Source organism: Macrotis lagotis, chromosome 2 (assembly GCF_037893015.1).
Source record: "Macrotis lagotis isolate mMagLag1 chromosome 2, bilby.v1.9.chrom.fasta, whole genome shotgun sequence".
Lineage (NCBI taxonomy): Eukaryota > Metazoa > Chordata > Mammalia > Peramelemorphia > Peramelidae > Macrotis > Macrotis lagotis.
Window position 1 is genome coordinate 99,068,759 of NC_133659.1, and position 16,534 is coordinate 99,085,292.

At 35.8% G+C, this 16,534-nt stretch overlaps 1 long non-coding RNA gene across 6 annotated transcripts in view; it reads left to right on the forward strand.

The window, feature by feature from the left end:
* The window catches only part of LOC141512940 (uncharacterized), a 129,057-nt gene that overhangs the window by 62,396 nt on the left and 50,127 nt on the right, over nucleotides 1–16,534 (forward strand). Inside the window, exon 7 of one of the 6 annotated variants that reach the window (XR_012475645.1) lies at nucleotides 16,220–16,513. The exons of the other annotated variants lie outside the window; for them this stretch is intronic. This is a non-coding gene — a long non-coding RNA (uncharacterized LOC141512940). The remainder of the gene's footprint in view (nucleotides 1–16,219; nucleotides 16,514–16,534) is intronic. 6 annotated transcript variants of the gene reach the window in all.

Below are 16,534 nucleotides of genomic sequence, written 5' to 3' on the forward strand. Positions count from 1 at the left end.
TATCTTCTTATATGACACCTGTCCATTTCCATAGTAGAGATGATGTAGTGGGAGGAAAGGGCACAAAGGGTCCAGAGAATCTTATAGCTTTTAGAGTTCCTATGACCTTAATTGTCTGATCTTTCATAATATAATAGATTTAGATCTAAAAATCATCATTTCACAACTGGGAAAATTGATGTGAAATGACTTGCCTAGGGTCAAAACAGCTAGTAGGTATGTGTGAAGTAAAGATTTGAACTGAGACCTTCCTGATTCCAGGTCCACAGCTCTATCCATTATACCACCCTGCTGTTTCTCACAAAGGCAGATGTCAGATGACCAGAAAACTGGCATATTGTTGAAGAAATTGAACCAAAGCAACACTAATATTCTTAGAATAACTCAGAAATTTAAAAGGAAGTTTCATCTTAGGGAAAGCATGACTCACAGATTCTCCTCAGTGAGGTTGGAGGAATAGATTTCACATCTAAAGACAAGAAATATCTTTTGTATCTTTTCCCATTTTATCTTTTATTTTCATTTATATATACATATATAGTGTGCGTATACATACAAATGTGTATATATATATGTATAAAGATATATATATATATATATATATATATATATATATATATATATAGTTTGTCCTTCATTTTCAAAGGAGATCATGACATCAGAGAGGTATTGCCATGACAAGCACATGAATTAGTTTTGAGTGAGTGGGGGACTGTGCTAAGTGACCAGCCTTACTTTCTTCTCCAGAGCCATCTGAGTCCAATGGCTAGATATGGCTCAGGATGACTGCAGATGACCCTGGATGGGAGGCAATTAGGATTGCCTAGGTCACACAAGGTCACACAGCTAGTGAGAGTCAAGTGTCTGAAGCTGGATTCAAACTCCTGTCCATCTGTCTCTAAGGTCAGTGCTGTATTCACTGTACTACCTAGGGATAAATATATATATATATATATATATATATATATATATATATATATATATATATATACATATATATATGAATATATATGTACATATGCATATCTTGTAGTTTTCATGTTGAACTCAAACAAGGAAGACCACTATGAAAATAGTTATTGGGTAGGCACCAACATTTGTTGAGAAAGATGAAGTAACAAAGTTCTAAAATGTTTAGAAGATACTCCCTCAAACCAGTCAATATATACCTGAAAACTTAGTGCTTCAGTGCAAAAGTTAGCACAGAAGAAGGTGGTAAAAACTATACTGTGAAAATAGGGCTCAGATTAAAGAAATGAGATTCCAAAGGTTTCTATCTAGACTATTCAGAAGTTATGTACTTAGCATGAATACTTTCAGAAGAGAATCAGAAGACCCAGGACATGGTAAACACTGATCAACCTGCCTTAAAAAATGGAAAATGGAAATAGTGAATTTAATTATCATCATTTTGCAAAAGTTGAGTTAATATAAAGAGAAGGCAATAGAAAGCAATAGAATTCAAAAAGGGTTGGGGGGGGGCAATAATAGCCCTTTGATGAGTAAACAAACAGCTCTCTCCAAACACTGTCCTGGGGCAGTCAGTTAGTTGGTCAGTATTTGTTGTTGGTGCTGAGTCACTTTTTTCAGTCTGATTTTCTGTTGACCCCATTTGGGGTTTTCTTGGCAAAGAGACTAAAGTGGTTTGTCATTTCCTTCTCCAAACTGTTTTTATAGTTGAGAAACTGAGGCAAACCTAGAATCACACAGCTAGGAAGTATCTGAGGTCAGATTTGAACTCATGAAGACTAACTCTGTCCATTGCCCCAGGTAATAGGAGTCCTGGACAAGGATTGTTGAAATTAACAATTAAGAAAAACCAGTCCAATCCACAAAATATTTGTCAAGTATCCACTTTGAAGATGAGGGAGGAGAAGAAGAGGGAGAAATTATCTTAGTAGTTGTGGCTAAATAGTATTACATATTCAGGGTTTCAGTTTTCTTAGAATCATCTGTTATTTTGTGATGAGTTTTAAAGAACCAATTTATACAACAGCCATCATTACAGTCATCGTTACAAAAATTGTTCCCACTGTTTGTGCTAAAGAAAATGTACTTACAATAAACAACCTTCTCCAAGGTAATGATCACCCCGGCAGTCAGTTTTTTAGAGAGCAGTAGAGATAAAGAGGTGAGAAGGGGAAGGACCTAAATCAGATTCATCATTAGGATAAAGAACTTCATAAAGTTCATTAGGATAAAGACCAGGGCTGCATGAGACCAGCACCACTTCCAAGTGTAGCAAACAGATTAAAATGTAATTGAGTGATATTTAACAAAATAAAAACACAATAGAATATAGATAATGTTAACACATGGTTTTCTAAGCCAATAATATTTGCTGGGATGTCTCAATTCATCAGCCAAAGAAAACCTGGTGAGCATTTGGGGTCATAAATATAATTAGTATTGCATATCTTTTGTATGTAGAAAAAAGTCATTGCTTGGTACTTAGTAAAATTGGGAGATAATTTCCTGAAGTGCAAGGATGAGAATTAGGTTGAGAAGGGATATGGTTCTACCATTATTCCCTGTGATTATGTCACCATCTGAGCCTCAGTTGCCTTTTTTTGTAAAATGAGGGGGTTGTAAAATGAGGGGACTTCTAAGGTCCTCTCTGATCCTAAAAGTATAATACTGGTTAGAAATATGGGTTAGCTTCTAGTTATACCTGAGAAGGGAAAATGACATCAATATATACCCAATCAATAAGTATTTATGTTGTGCCTCCTTATAATGTGCCAAATATTGAGGATACAAATACAAATACAAATACTCTACCTGTTTCATGGGCTACCTCAGTCAAAGACCTAGTGACCCACCTGCAAGGGATGAGTTTTTCCAGACTTCTGCTGGTTACTAGGAAGCATCATGACCGGTTGCCAAGGTCTTTCCAAGCCAGCGGGTGTTTTGTTGGCACAGCCTTTGAAAAACAAAAGCCAGTTCCATTCCACAATAAAGCATCAGAAAAGAACAAAAACACATTACAGTGAATTTTTATAGAGAATGAATAGTTAAGGCTTCATTTCTTAAGAGCAATTACTCAGTACACATTTCTGTGGTTTCACCAGAAGAGCTTAAATAGCTTGAATATTCATTTTTTGATGGAGTCAGTATAGAGTTGCTGATAGTTATATTTATGCCTGTGTCAGACACCAAGTTATTTACCTTTTCTGGTATTGCCCTCAAGTGGATGATGGTTAAAATTACCCCCAAAAGCTCCTAGCATTTTTTCTAGGACCTCAAGAGTAGAAAAAGAGGCAGTGTGGGAGGTCTTTTAGCTCAGGGGCTAGAGGTTACTTAGATGGCCATTAGTAGAAATCCAGTGGATATTTGGCTTGGTTTGGTTGAACACATATTTATAACACTTAAGTGGTAACAGAAACAGACTGGCAGGCATGGTGACTGCAGAGCTGGCCTGGGAATCAGGAAGACCCGTCTTCAAATCTTCCCTCTGACGTTTACTGCCTGGATGACTAGGCAAGCAAGTCACTTAACCTTTCTTTGTCTGTGGAGGGCTAAGCTCAGGGCTATTGACTAATTCACTGATTTCCCCTCTTAGTGCACCAAGACCCAAAGCTGCATTACAGGTACTTGTACTAGTAGAGGGCATTTGCTCTTGGGGAGTTCTTATATCAATAAAACCATAGGTCAGGGCCAGAAAACAGAAAGAGAATTACAGTCCTATTCTTTTCATGGCCCTGCACCAGAGCTCAGTTGGTATGTTTTCTTTTTGTTATAAAAGTCACAACTCAATTCCACCACTGCTTGGTGTGATACTTGTAGTTTCTTCTGAATGATGGCTCTCCCCTTTGGAAACTGGTAACTTCTAAGAAATGGGTCATAAAATCATATTAGTGGCATACTGCTGATCTCCCCAAACTTTTTTGCTTTTACTGAATTTCCATCCAATTGTTTCATTTAAAAAAAACATTCATGGTCAATATACATTTTTGGGGTGGCAAAAAACTTGTCTTAGAGCTGAAGTTGGGTAGCAGATGAGAAAAGAAGGGAAGTTCATAAGCTAATTCATTGTGTACCTCTGGTCTTTTTTCATATAATAATATTTTTCTAATGACAAAATTTTATTTTATCTCCCTTCCACCACTGAAGGAGAAGAAATAGAAAATTCTTGGAATAAATATATATAGTTAAGCATTGTCCATGTCTAAAAATGTATGTCTTATTTTGTACCCTAAGCTTCAGGTCTTTTTTTTTTTAGGTTTTTGTAAGGCAAACGGGGTTAAGTGGCTTGCCCAAGGCCACACAGCTAGGTAATTATTAAGTGTCTGAGACTTGATTTGAACCCAGGTACTCCTAGCCACCCCAGCTTCAGGTCTTTTAAAGCAAATTTTATCTTATGAGAGCTTCTTCCTTTTCCACCTGTCTGCTCAGTTCTATAGTTTAGAACCAGTAGTATAGCTTTCCCCAAAGTGTGAAGTCCACCATTCACCTTTCATGGGATCAGGTTTCATGAATACATGACCCCCATGAGCAAACATCAGAACTTACCTTGCTTTTTTAAATCTTCCAACATCTTCAGCCTGTTCAGATCACATGTAGGCCCTGACAAAATACTTTTTACTTTTAAGAATTTTTTTCCTAATGAAAGGAAAAAGCCAAGGAAATGTACAAATGCATATAAATAATCTAAAACTCTGCTATAGATACAGGATATACTAGACCTGGCCACCCTCCTCAGTACTAGCTACTCTTCCCACTTTTCCTGACCATACCTAATTTGAAGCAGGAGGAAGGAAGGTCATATATTTAGAAATCAATCAAGCAATCAACATATATTTATTAGACCCTATTTTGTACCAGCCATTGTGCTAGGGATAAGAATATTTGTGTGTCCATGTTTTCTCTACTTGAGAAGCAGAAGAGCATGATGGAGAAAAGGCTGTATTTGGAATCAAGAAAACCTGGGGTCAGTTCCCACCACAAACATCTACTGTTTGTATGACCTAGTCTGTTGTGTACCAAAGGATCCTCATCTGTAAAGTAGCAATTAGAATAGCATCTGCATCAGAGGGTTGTGAGGATAAAGTGTGATATTGAGCTGTAATGTAAACTGCTTTGTAAATATTAAATATTGTCAGCCCCCTCCTGCCTTCCTAGTCTCCCTTCACCCATCACATACTCTTCAATCTATACTCTTTTGACTCTGGTCTCCTGCTTGTTCCATGAATAAGATTATCCATTTCCTGGTTCTGGCATTTCTCTGATTGTCCCACATGCTTGAAATGCTCTCTCTCTCTCGTCTACTGAGATTACTGACCTCCCTGGCTTCCTTTAACTTGTTAGGTACAGGAGACTGTTATGTTGAAAAAAATACATATTTTCTGCAAGATTTTGTTATTTAGTTATTTTTGGTTCATTTATAGGATAACAAGGAAGAAACATAAACTGCAACTATCATTTATCCCTTATAAAATTCATATTTTGGTCCAAATTTAGTGCAAAATATTCAGCACTGGGGCAAAAGGAGAAAGAAAAAACAAACCCTACCTTCTACAGGAATCCTGACCCCCCCAACCCTTTTTAAATTCTATTGCTTCCTATTGCCTTCTCTTTGTTGGTTTTCCCTTATTACTCTCTCTCTCTCTCTCTCTCTCTCTCTCTCTCTCTCTCTCTCTCTCTCTCTCTCATTCTGGCTCTTTCATATTTTCTCCCCAATTAGATTGTAAACTAACTACTGGAAGGCTACGATCATCTTTAGTCTCTCGCTCTACATCCCTAATGCTTAGGACTGGGCCTAGATAGATGCTTAATAAATTTTGATTGAACAATGGATCATAAATTCTTTTTGGACTAGATCTGTCATTCACTTTTCATCCTCATCTGCCCCTAACATTGTGCTTTGGGCTTGATAAATACAGTTAATAAAGTTGTGGAGTAGAAAGCAATGGAAATTACATGGAATGTAGTGAAATGAAATGGCATTGAAATGAAGTCATAAATAGGACAGAAGTATGAACAAGTCACCATCTTTCTACATCACTCTTAGATCCAATTCCAAGGAAGCAGTATGGGACAGTGGAAAGGCTGCCCACTCTGCCATCAGAGGTAGTGTGCCACCCGTGTGGTTTCAGTCAAGTTTCTGAATCTATAAATAAAGCGGTTGGACTAGAAGGTCAGCTTTAGATCTATTGAGTCTGTGATTCTTTCTTGACTCAACGCAGGACCTGGCTGAGCACTGTCAGGACTAATGCTAATGGTTAAGGACCAACTTGCAGCAAATGATGAGTGAAACTGTATTCTATACATGAAATCATTACAATTACACCTTAGTGTTTGGTGAGTCTCTGGAGATTATGCTTGCAGGTTCTCGGTCATGAAAAAAAAATTAAGAAAAACCAGGCCAATCCACAAAATATCTGTCAAGGACCTACTATGAAGGAGGGTGGGGATGGGAGAGAAATTATCTTCGTTGTGCTGGCTAAATAGTATTAAATGTTCAGGGTTTCAATTTTCTTAGAATCATCTGTTATTTTAGTAACAAGTTTGGAAGAATCAATTTATGCAGCAACCAATCATCATTATAGAAATTGTTCACGCTGTTTGTGCTGAAGGAAATGTAATAAACAACATTCTCCAAAGTGGTCGTCACCATGGCAGTCAGATTTTTAGAGAGATGTAAAGATAGAAATGGATTATAAAGAGGGTGACAAGAGGGTGAGCCTCATCATTAGGATAACCAACTTCATTAGGATATTGTAGACCAGGGCTGCATAAGACTAGTTGCACTCCCAAGTGTAGCAAATCAGATTAAAATGTAACTGGGTGATATTTAGCAAAATAAACAAAAACACAATAGAACATAGATAATGTTAACAAGTGGGTTTTTTTAAGTCAATATGTGACCTCAGAGATCTGAAATGTGGTTTAGCAGCCCTATTTTTTATCTCAGTTTAACACCACTTGTGTAGTCCATCCAAAGAAGCTTTCTTGAAGCATCCCCAAAGTCTTTGCCAAGCACCAAGTGGTGACTTATTTCTATATGCAAAAGATATTCAATACTAATTGTTTTCATGATCCCAACTGCTCACTTGGTTTTCTTTGGCTGATGACCTGAGAACAAGAACCCTGACTTATCCTATCAAGTAATAATTTGATGGTTAACTCATTATAGGGCACTCAGCTAGTGTAAAACAGCCCCAGTACATCTCTTTGGAAATTTTCAGGTTTTTATAGAATCCCTCTGTGATTTGTTTATGATGTAGCAATGATTGACTCTGTCAGTTACTAATAAATGGTAAATAAAAAAAGTAACCTGAGATATTAAAGCACTACATTAGCTACATTGTGATTAAATTACAGTAACACCACCAGCTATAAACCTTTATAGAATCCTCTCAACCATGCAGTAATTCTCCTAACTATACTATTATGTAGAGCACAAATATTTCTTTGTAAGTTCAAAGCAATACATCAGGGAAGCGTTTACTGCTAAAGCTAGATTGAGAGTAAATGCATCTTGGGTTGCTATGAATAAAAGCTCTAGCTTCTCATTACTTTATGACAAGACACAGAAATTCACTTTACTTTTCATTTAAGCTTTTCTGCTCCAGTTTATAGATGTATGCCTTCACGCTTTTATTCCCCTCTCGCCTCAGCCGTACGTAATAAATGATTATAAATTTTCACATTTGACCACCTCTCTGTTCGTCTCATGCTTAATGCACAAAGTTAGGAAGCTGCAGGTAAAAATTTCACAAACACTTTTATTTATGATGTTGTCCTTGGTAACGGAAATTTCAATGTACTGAAATGAAAAGTATGATTAAAGGGATACGACGTCCTGACAAGGATAGTAGAGGGCAGCCTTCTATTTCCCACTGAAAATATATAATACTTTTTTGACATCAATTTCATAGAGAATAGACATGGGTTAGTCATGGGAAAAAAAAGACACAAACAGGTTTCCAACTTCAGTATTCTTGTATTTTCTCTTGTATACTAGATTCATTTTGTTCAATTAATAAGCAACGGAATAGAAAATGATGTATTTTTCATAAAAACTTAATTTCAAACAAATAAGATTGGAATAAAAACAAGTGAAAATACAACTGGGATGGAAACATCTATTTTCTGAGAAAGAACAATAATTAGGAAATACTAAAATAAATTACTTATTTAAAATCTTTTTTTTCCTGACTCTAATTCAATAAACACTATTTCTTTCTTATATGAATTATCTGACTATGCCATGAATGATATTCAAGAAAAATGAGAAAATCCAAAACATCTCCAAAGAAACTTATTTAGCTTCTAATGTATTTGCCAAAAATTTCCATCACAGAAATCACTACTTAGTTTTTCACTATTTGAAAAGTTAAATGTGTTCTAAAACTTGAGTCTATAGAAAGTGTCTTTTTCTCTCTTCTATAGGAGAATGGATTCACCAGCACAGAAAAATAAGCAAGGACAATCCCTAGGCAATTGGCATTCTACTTCTCAATCAATTCTAAATTTTGATGCTATGAAGTACAGTTTTTGTAAATGGAAATCAAAGTTGCTTGAGATAAACCGGTTTCATTCCACTGGTGCTATTTCAGTCCCCAACTACTCCAATAAAATGTGTCATTCTGAGATTGGAGTTCAAGGATCATTATAATTCCTTCAACCTTGTACTGATCTGGCAGGGCACTATAGGTATTTCCTACCATATTGGGTGGAGGAGGTGGCTGGGAAGAGAATATATCTTGATTTCCAATCTGTGGAAATAAGAAATTGTGGAAAGTTTCCCAAAGATAGCATTTACTCACTAGAAAAAGGACAGATTGACAAGGGAAGAAGGGGGAGAGGGAACTACTAAGCAGCTACTACATGTCAGTCACTGTGCTAAGCACTTTATTATTATTATTATTATTATTATTATTATTATTATTTTAGATTTTGCAAGGCAATGGGGTTAAGTGACTTGCCCAATACCACACAGTTAAGTAATTATAAGTGTCTGATGCCAAATTTGAATTCAGGTACTCCTGACTCCAGGGCTGGTGCTCTATCTACTGCACCACCTAGCTGCCCCTGTGCTAAGCACTTTTAAAATATTGTCTCATTGCTTCTCACAATCCTGGGAGATAGGGGCTATTATTTCCCTACTTTACAGTTGAAGAAATTGAGGTACTCAAAGGTTAAATGGTATCCAGAATCACATAGCATCTTGAGTCTGCATTTAAATTCAGGTGATCCTGACTCCAGGTCTAGTCTTTTCACCACTAAACTATCTAACTGTCAAAAAACCTTTGGGGACTAGTAACAGGAACATAGTATTTCTACATCAAGGTCTGAAATTTTATTTGTTCACCCATTTAACAAATATTTTCTGAGCATCTACTCTATGCAAGATTTGATGTTAAGCATTTGTTAGATATTTTAAGAAATGGTGACATTTTCCTCATAGTATTGGAACTTAAACACTATGGTTAAGATAGACAGAAATCACTAAAATAATGTGTAATAATGATTATCACTGAGAAATGTATGATGTGAAAATGCTCAAAAGAATAGCATTTAGGATTAAATATCTACCTACACACTGTACTAATATCACAACAGAATCATTATTTGTCATCCCTGTGCTAATTTTAATATTTCTGGGAGTTTAATTAGGAAATGTGACAGCTTGTGCATGCTGAGTATCCAGATAATTAAGGTAGGAAAAAAAATTGACCCTAGATGATGAGGTAGGCAGACCAGACTACTTCCAAGGCCTCCTCTATTTCTTAGCTCTGTTCACTTAATCTGCGTAGTAGACAATAGAGTAGATGATAGGAGTCTCTCAGATTGTCTTTATGTTTTTCTGTAGGAAAAATAGCAGGGGATACTTTTCACCTCTTATGTGAGCATCAGTAGCTAGAAGGCTGAACTTTTTTAGGGTTTATTTTCATATTACTACAATAATCTTGTTGTGAAAGTAAACAAAAACCATCTGGCCCTCCAAAAGAGATAGAGGAACCACAAGAGAAATGAATTAAGAGGGAAAAAAAAGTATACTTCAGTCTGTGTTCAGATTCCATCGGCTCTTTCTCTGGCATGAGTTGTAGAAGGCTGAATTTCTGATGGATAGAAGAGAAACCAAAAGTTTCTTTCCTGGGAGTTTGAAATTCTAGGTGGCCTCATGGAAAGATATACTCATTAAGTCCCAGAAGAAGTAATGAACTGAGATCCTCCTCTCAAAAAAATTATGTGCCTCATATCTTTATAGCTATTGTTAAGAATTTAATGTTCATTGTATAGGAGTCTTTATTATTTTTTTAGATTTATGTGTACTGCTTGAAATTTTTCTTGCTAATTCATTTACTTGCTAACTTCTGTTAAATATTTCCCTCTCCTCTCCTCTTGCCTCTCTTCTTTTTTTCCTCTTCTTTCATCTTTTCTTTTTTCCTTTCCATTTCTTCTTTTTTTTTTGCAAAATACCTGTTATAGGTGGCATAGCCAGATAATTCATATAAGAAAGAAATAATGTTTGTCAAATTAAGTGGAATCAGTAGGAATACAGATTTTATTTTAATACTGTTTTCCAATTATTGACATCCAGAAAATAGATGTCTGGATGCCAGCTTGTACTTGGAAATACATTGACCATTGTTGAAATGATCCCACAGAGACCAATCAATGGTCCTCAGCAGATTTAGGGTATTGTAATCTTGTTAACACTCTCCTCCTCCTCCAAATTATCTGTAGGATTTATTTGCACATGATTTTGTATATTTTTCAACATAATCTAAGTCATTTGAGGGCAAGAATTGTTTTTATCTCTATTTCCAGTGCCTCTCGGGGTAGAAATGAAATGATATGGAATGTAGTCAAAATTAAGTAGTTGTTTCATTCTCACCCACAGGATGCCAAAGGTAAGAAAAGAGACAGGATTTTCTTGTGCCTCTCAAAATTAGAGTGGAAGCATACAAGGTTTTGTTTTGTTTTTTATTGTTCCCACCTGTTCTCAAAAAGAAAAGTTTCACTGAATCATAAATTTTAAAGCTGAAATAAACCACAGAGGTTCTCTAGTTCATTTTTTAATTAAATTTTTTAAAAATTTATTTAAGGCAATAGGGTTAAGAGTGACTTTCCCAAGGTCACACAGGCAATTATTAAGTATCTGAGGCCTGATTTGAACTCAGGTCCTCCTGACTCCTGGGCTGGTGCTCTATCCACTGCACCACCTAGCTGCCCCCAACCACTTCATTTTACAGATTAGGAAACTGAGGCCCAGAGATGTCAATGAACTTACCCAAGGTCCCACAGGCATAATAGTGAACCAGAATGTGAACTCAGCTTCTTTGGCTCCAAACCCACAACTCCCTTCAAAGACCCACATATGCAATGCCAAGACTCAACAAAACAGAAACCCTGCATAGAATTTACTGGATAAATGTTGTTTCACCAGCTTGTCTCTGAAACTATGAGACTCTTAGGATGTCAGGCAAGAGGCCTTTATTTATTATACCCCAGATGTCTACAGTCATGACCTTGTTGGCAAAATCTTCAGCTTGATGCACAGACTGGTGTGGGTGGCATTCCTGCAGCCTCTTCTAACAGGACCTGCAAATACTGGTTGACAGATTCCATTTGTTGCTTAACTCTAGGAGAACCCTGAAAACATATTATGTCTCATGTCAGTTATAAAAATAACCCCACAAATTATAACCAAAACAAAATTACCCAGTAATTATCATTTAGATGTCCATCTTAATCCTTTTCAGAGTTACTGTTACTCTACACCTACGGCAGTGTTACTGGGTGGACACGCTACTGTGGTTGTTTAAATTGTTCTTTTCCAGCCCACAGTGACGGATGCAATGCAAAGTGTCTTTTATTAAGCTTATTGCAGGATAAATATATATTTAGTGTTTGTAACTCATTTAAAATATTTACAGTAAACATATGGTGTCAATTAGGGGAAAGGAAAAGCACAAAGGTGAAAGTATAACATAGTTCACACTTTCTTTTAACTTACTAATGTCTCTGACCTTTTTGTACCAAAAAAAACTACTTTAATCAACATTATATACATTACATTTTGGCCTCACCATTTAACAACTGGTAAAAAATGTTTGGTTATCAATTATACACATCAAATTGATATGTTGCAGGCCTGGGGAGTCATTTAAGCTCAAAATTAAAGCTGTGAGAGCTGAAGGAGACCCACAGAGGGAGCAAAACTTCCCACTTTATGCATTCTTTCATTTAAACTCCAAGAAATGGAAAACTCAGCTTCCTGGAGATCTCTTTTCATCTCTTCTGACTGTTCTGACACACCAGATGAAAAGCATGATAGCAAATTTATAATTGGGGGGTCCAAATCTAATTTCATTTCTTTTTTCCCTTCTGGTTTTTTAGGCACTTCAACCTCAAATGACACTAGATTTAGAATATACCCATTTAAATCATGCCCAAAAAGCCTGGTTTAAAAAGAAAATGGTTTCTAACTTACAATAGGACCTAATACAATTCTAAGAAAGTGACCTGAATTGAGATACTGATGACTACAATGTTGGGATGAGATGTGGGTCAATGCACATAAGGACTCCATCTGTAATCACAAGTGGGAGATAATGCATAGGAAGCCAAATCTGTGCTTTGGTATGTTTCCTTTTCATCTCATAGGAAAATGGATAGGCTGTACGCTCTGGAATGTCAAAGATCAGTTAGGACTATTGAAGTGGGGTAGTGAAGGACTCCAACCCTACAACTTATTATGGTCTTTTAAGCACATATACACACCATCTTTTAAAAATCTTTTTTTATATAGTGTTCTGCAAAGTTGGTTTCAAAATTAATGTGTGGGAATAACTCCAAAGCAGGTCAAAATATGGTCATTTGAGTTGTACTCCCCAGGCTACTTCCTGACATCCCTTCTACCCATAAATGGCCTTTGGCTTAAAGTAATAATAATAATAATAATAATAATAATAATAATAATAATGATAGTGATAATAATAATGATAACAATGATAATCAACTCCTTAGGGAAAGGAAATGAGATAATAATGAATTTTGAAATTGATTCATACTGAATTTCAAAAGAGATTTGAAAAGAATTTGAAAAGAACCACAACATGCTCCTCACTAGTATTTCTACCTCCCCAAAATACCAGTTCTGGATTGAATGGAATTCATCTCTCTTTAGTTCTCGATAACATTCCTAATTCAGAATTGAAATGGTGTCTGATAGACTTTTAGTATTCAGATGCCAGGAGAGGGCAGCAGTGGCATCCCCAACCTCAACCATGAACCACAGTAATTTAAGAAACTGGACCTGGAGGAAGGGATTGTAGTGATTTTGGTAAATTAAGATTGAGCCTAATGAATTTGATTGGTAAATAGATGATTTCAAAAATTCCCAGGTGGATAATTTGTGAGTGAGAGTATTTAATTGCTATTTGTAGGCTAAACGTTAATTGGATGATTCACATAGGCTCAGGATCCCTGGATTCTCTTGACATCATAAGAGAGGAATGTGTGCCAGAGAGAGGAGACAAACCCATCTTAGTAGTTTTCTTAATAGAATTTTATGAATTGTCCTTTTTTTCTCCTCCTACTGGCAAGTACTTTTTTTTTTCCTTCTTCCAAATCTCATTTGAGGCATTTCCTACACCCTCAGCTAATGGACAGATCCACATTATGATAATGGAAGGGTCTGAAGCAGAGTTTGAATAGTTGCTGTTTACTCCTAAAAATGCAATACTGAATTTACTAAGAAAGCAAAATTTCCACGTACATCAGTTATCTAGCTAGACCTTTTGTAGTTTTCTTTTTATGTACCGATTTGTTGTTCTTGTTGTTGAAGAGTTTTCTACTCTTTTCCATATCAGAGTTTAATGCTTTTTTGAAAAAAATTCTTTTAAAAATTCCAACTTGGACATGATCAAAATTGTTTGGATCTTTCAAGCAGTCAGATTCTCACAATCACAGCTTTATACATCTTTATTTTCTAAAACATCTAGGCATCAGGAGAAAGAACTAGCTAGAAAAAAACTGAAACTGCTTCAGTTTTCTAATTTAAAACTCACTTTGGTTTCTATTTACTATACATAAGGGTAGAGACTTAATCCCATAAAAGTAAAACTGGAAAACTCACCAAAGAGAATAGTTAGCTTTTAAAAGTTGATTTATCTCTAAAAATAGAGTGATAATATTACCTAACTCATAGGGTTGGTGTGAAAATCAAAGAAATATATAAAGTGCTCTGCAAACTTTAAAGTGCTATATAAATAATAGTTAATATTAATGTTTTAATTAAATTTAATTTTTGATTAAATATATCTATATAGTTGGTTTAAACAGAGTTCCAGCATGAATGGTCCTAATATACTTTTTAAGAAAATAGAAATGATAACTGTTCCTAAGAATAAGAAAAAAATGAATTTTAAAGAGTCTCTACATTTTTTTCTTCAAACCATAAGAAATCAAAGAGAGTGCCCCCAAATTATTACAATACATTGATCTACCTTCAATCTGAAGTTACCAAGGTTTTTATAAGGCTGCAATAAAGCTTTCTTTGCATTAACCAGTCAAGCACATAAACATTTTAATGAACTGTTTTTACATGGTTCATTGGGCAGTACCAAGCTCCCCAATACAAATCACTAGTCTGTCACATTCAGCTTTCTCAACAATGTCCTTCCTTCTTCAGTGTCCACATTCCACTTTGGACACCACCACTACAGGAACTGATCCAGAGCCTAGGATCAACTTAGCCTCGATTTTTGAGGCCTCAGAGATTTGCTTCCCTTGGGATCCCAATCCTGCACAGTGGCATATTTAGAGAGGTGAATTTCATTGTTAAAATCATGGAAGTAACTTCAGACTAGTTGGAAATAAGCCTCTCAAAGTCATTGCATTGCATTGGGATGGTTTCAAGCAGCAAATGACAGTGTTACCACCAGGAGAAGAGGGAGCTGAATCATCATTAATCATGGAAGAGACTGTATCCCCTAACAGACATTTCTCTTAGTGACCTGAAGGCTTGAATGAATTATTGAAATCAATACCAATGCAGATCAAATCTCCTTGGAATAATTAAATATCATTAGCAGCAAACATTTGTGTGTCTTCCCGTCAACACTTAAAGCAACACTAAACTATAAAATATTTATTATGTATTCAGAGAGCTTTATGACACCGAATGTATTTTTAAGATTAAAGATTAGTGCTAACACATAATTTAATAATGAATGCAAATTATAAATGAATATTTAACAAACCATATCACATTTTATGTCTTAACATTTCTTCTGCTACTACTTTGACTGAATGAAAAAAGGTTGCATGATGAATTGGCCCGCTCCTACTGCCCCCATGAAAGCAAGGTGTTTTCACCTTGATGCGGCCTTTAAAATAAATTAATTTGTTAGCATTTAAGAATGCAGCATAACAGACAACATAAAACATTTATAAAACAGTTTATGACTTAACCAACCATGTTCTAATCCAATCAAATTTATTAATACATTTTATTTGACCAATGGTTTTGTGGATAAGACTTGGAAATGTTTATTTTCCAACTTGCTCTAGGATTTAAATGGTACTAATGGTACTATAAAGATGTTATATGGTGTTAATATAACCCAAGTATTAAAAACATAATGAATTTGCTATTTATGAACCATTAAGTTTTACCTCACCCCTAGAATAAATTTTATGCCATTACAGACCTATTAATATCCCTTCTCTGTTTTGCTCTTCCTCTAGACCCCCTCCCACTTCCCCAAGACAGTCGGAGAACAAATTTATTGGTGTGTGGAGATGGGTCAGAAAAGTAAATTTGATTCTGCGAAACAATTAAAATATTGAACATGAAGGGGGAATTGGCATCTGTCAAGGATTTTCGAATTTTCCTCTAGAGTTCAATTTTATGGTTATAAGTTTTGAGTTACTAACTAATCACTGGAACAATTTTACTGTTTTGTTTTGTAAATTTTGTTCCTTCTTTGAGGTCAGATGAGTGAATTAACTGCTGTAGAACTCTAAGCTTCCCAGCCAATGTCAGACTCTTGAAGTAACCAATTTTTTTTTAAACTTTTTGTTTTTGCAAGGCAAATGGGGTTAAGTGGTTTGCCCAAGGCCACAAAGCTAGGTAATTATTAAGTGTCTGTGACTGGATTTGAACCCAGGTACTCCTGACTCCAAAGCCGGTGCTTTATCCACTGCACCACCTAGCTGCCCTGTAACCAGTTTTTTTTATTGTTTTTTTTTTCTTCCACAGATAAATGTGATTCCATCCTTTTGGCTGCTTTAAAGGAAACTATTTCTATTTCTGTGACCTGGAAGTACATTGGTTTTGTTCTTGAAAAACTGAGGAATTCTAGGTGTCTACAGTCCAAAATGCCTCTGAGCAGGGGCTGGGGAATTTCCTTTTGTATATTCAGAGAATGTGAACATTGACCATAAAGACTTGGTGTGGGATGAGGCCAAAGAACTGCCCATGTGAGGAGGTTCTAGAAAAGCTGTGTCAACCAGAATAATATAAGAGACAACAAAGTGAGGGAGGCTTAATCAGGTAGTGGAGCTATATTTGAGA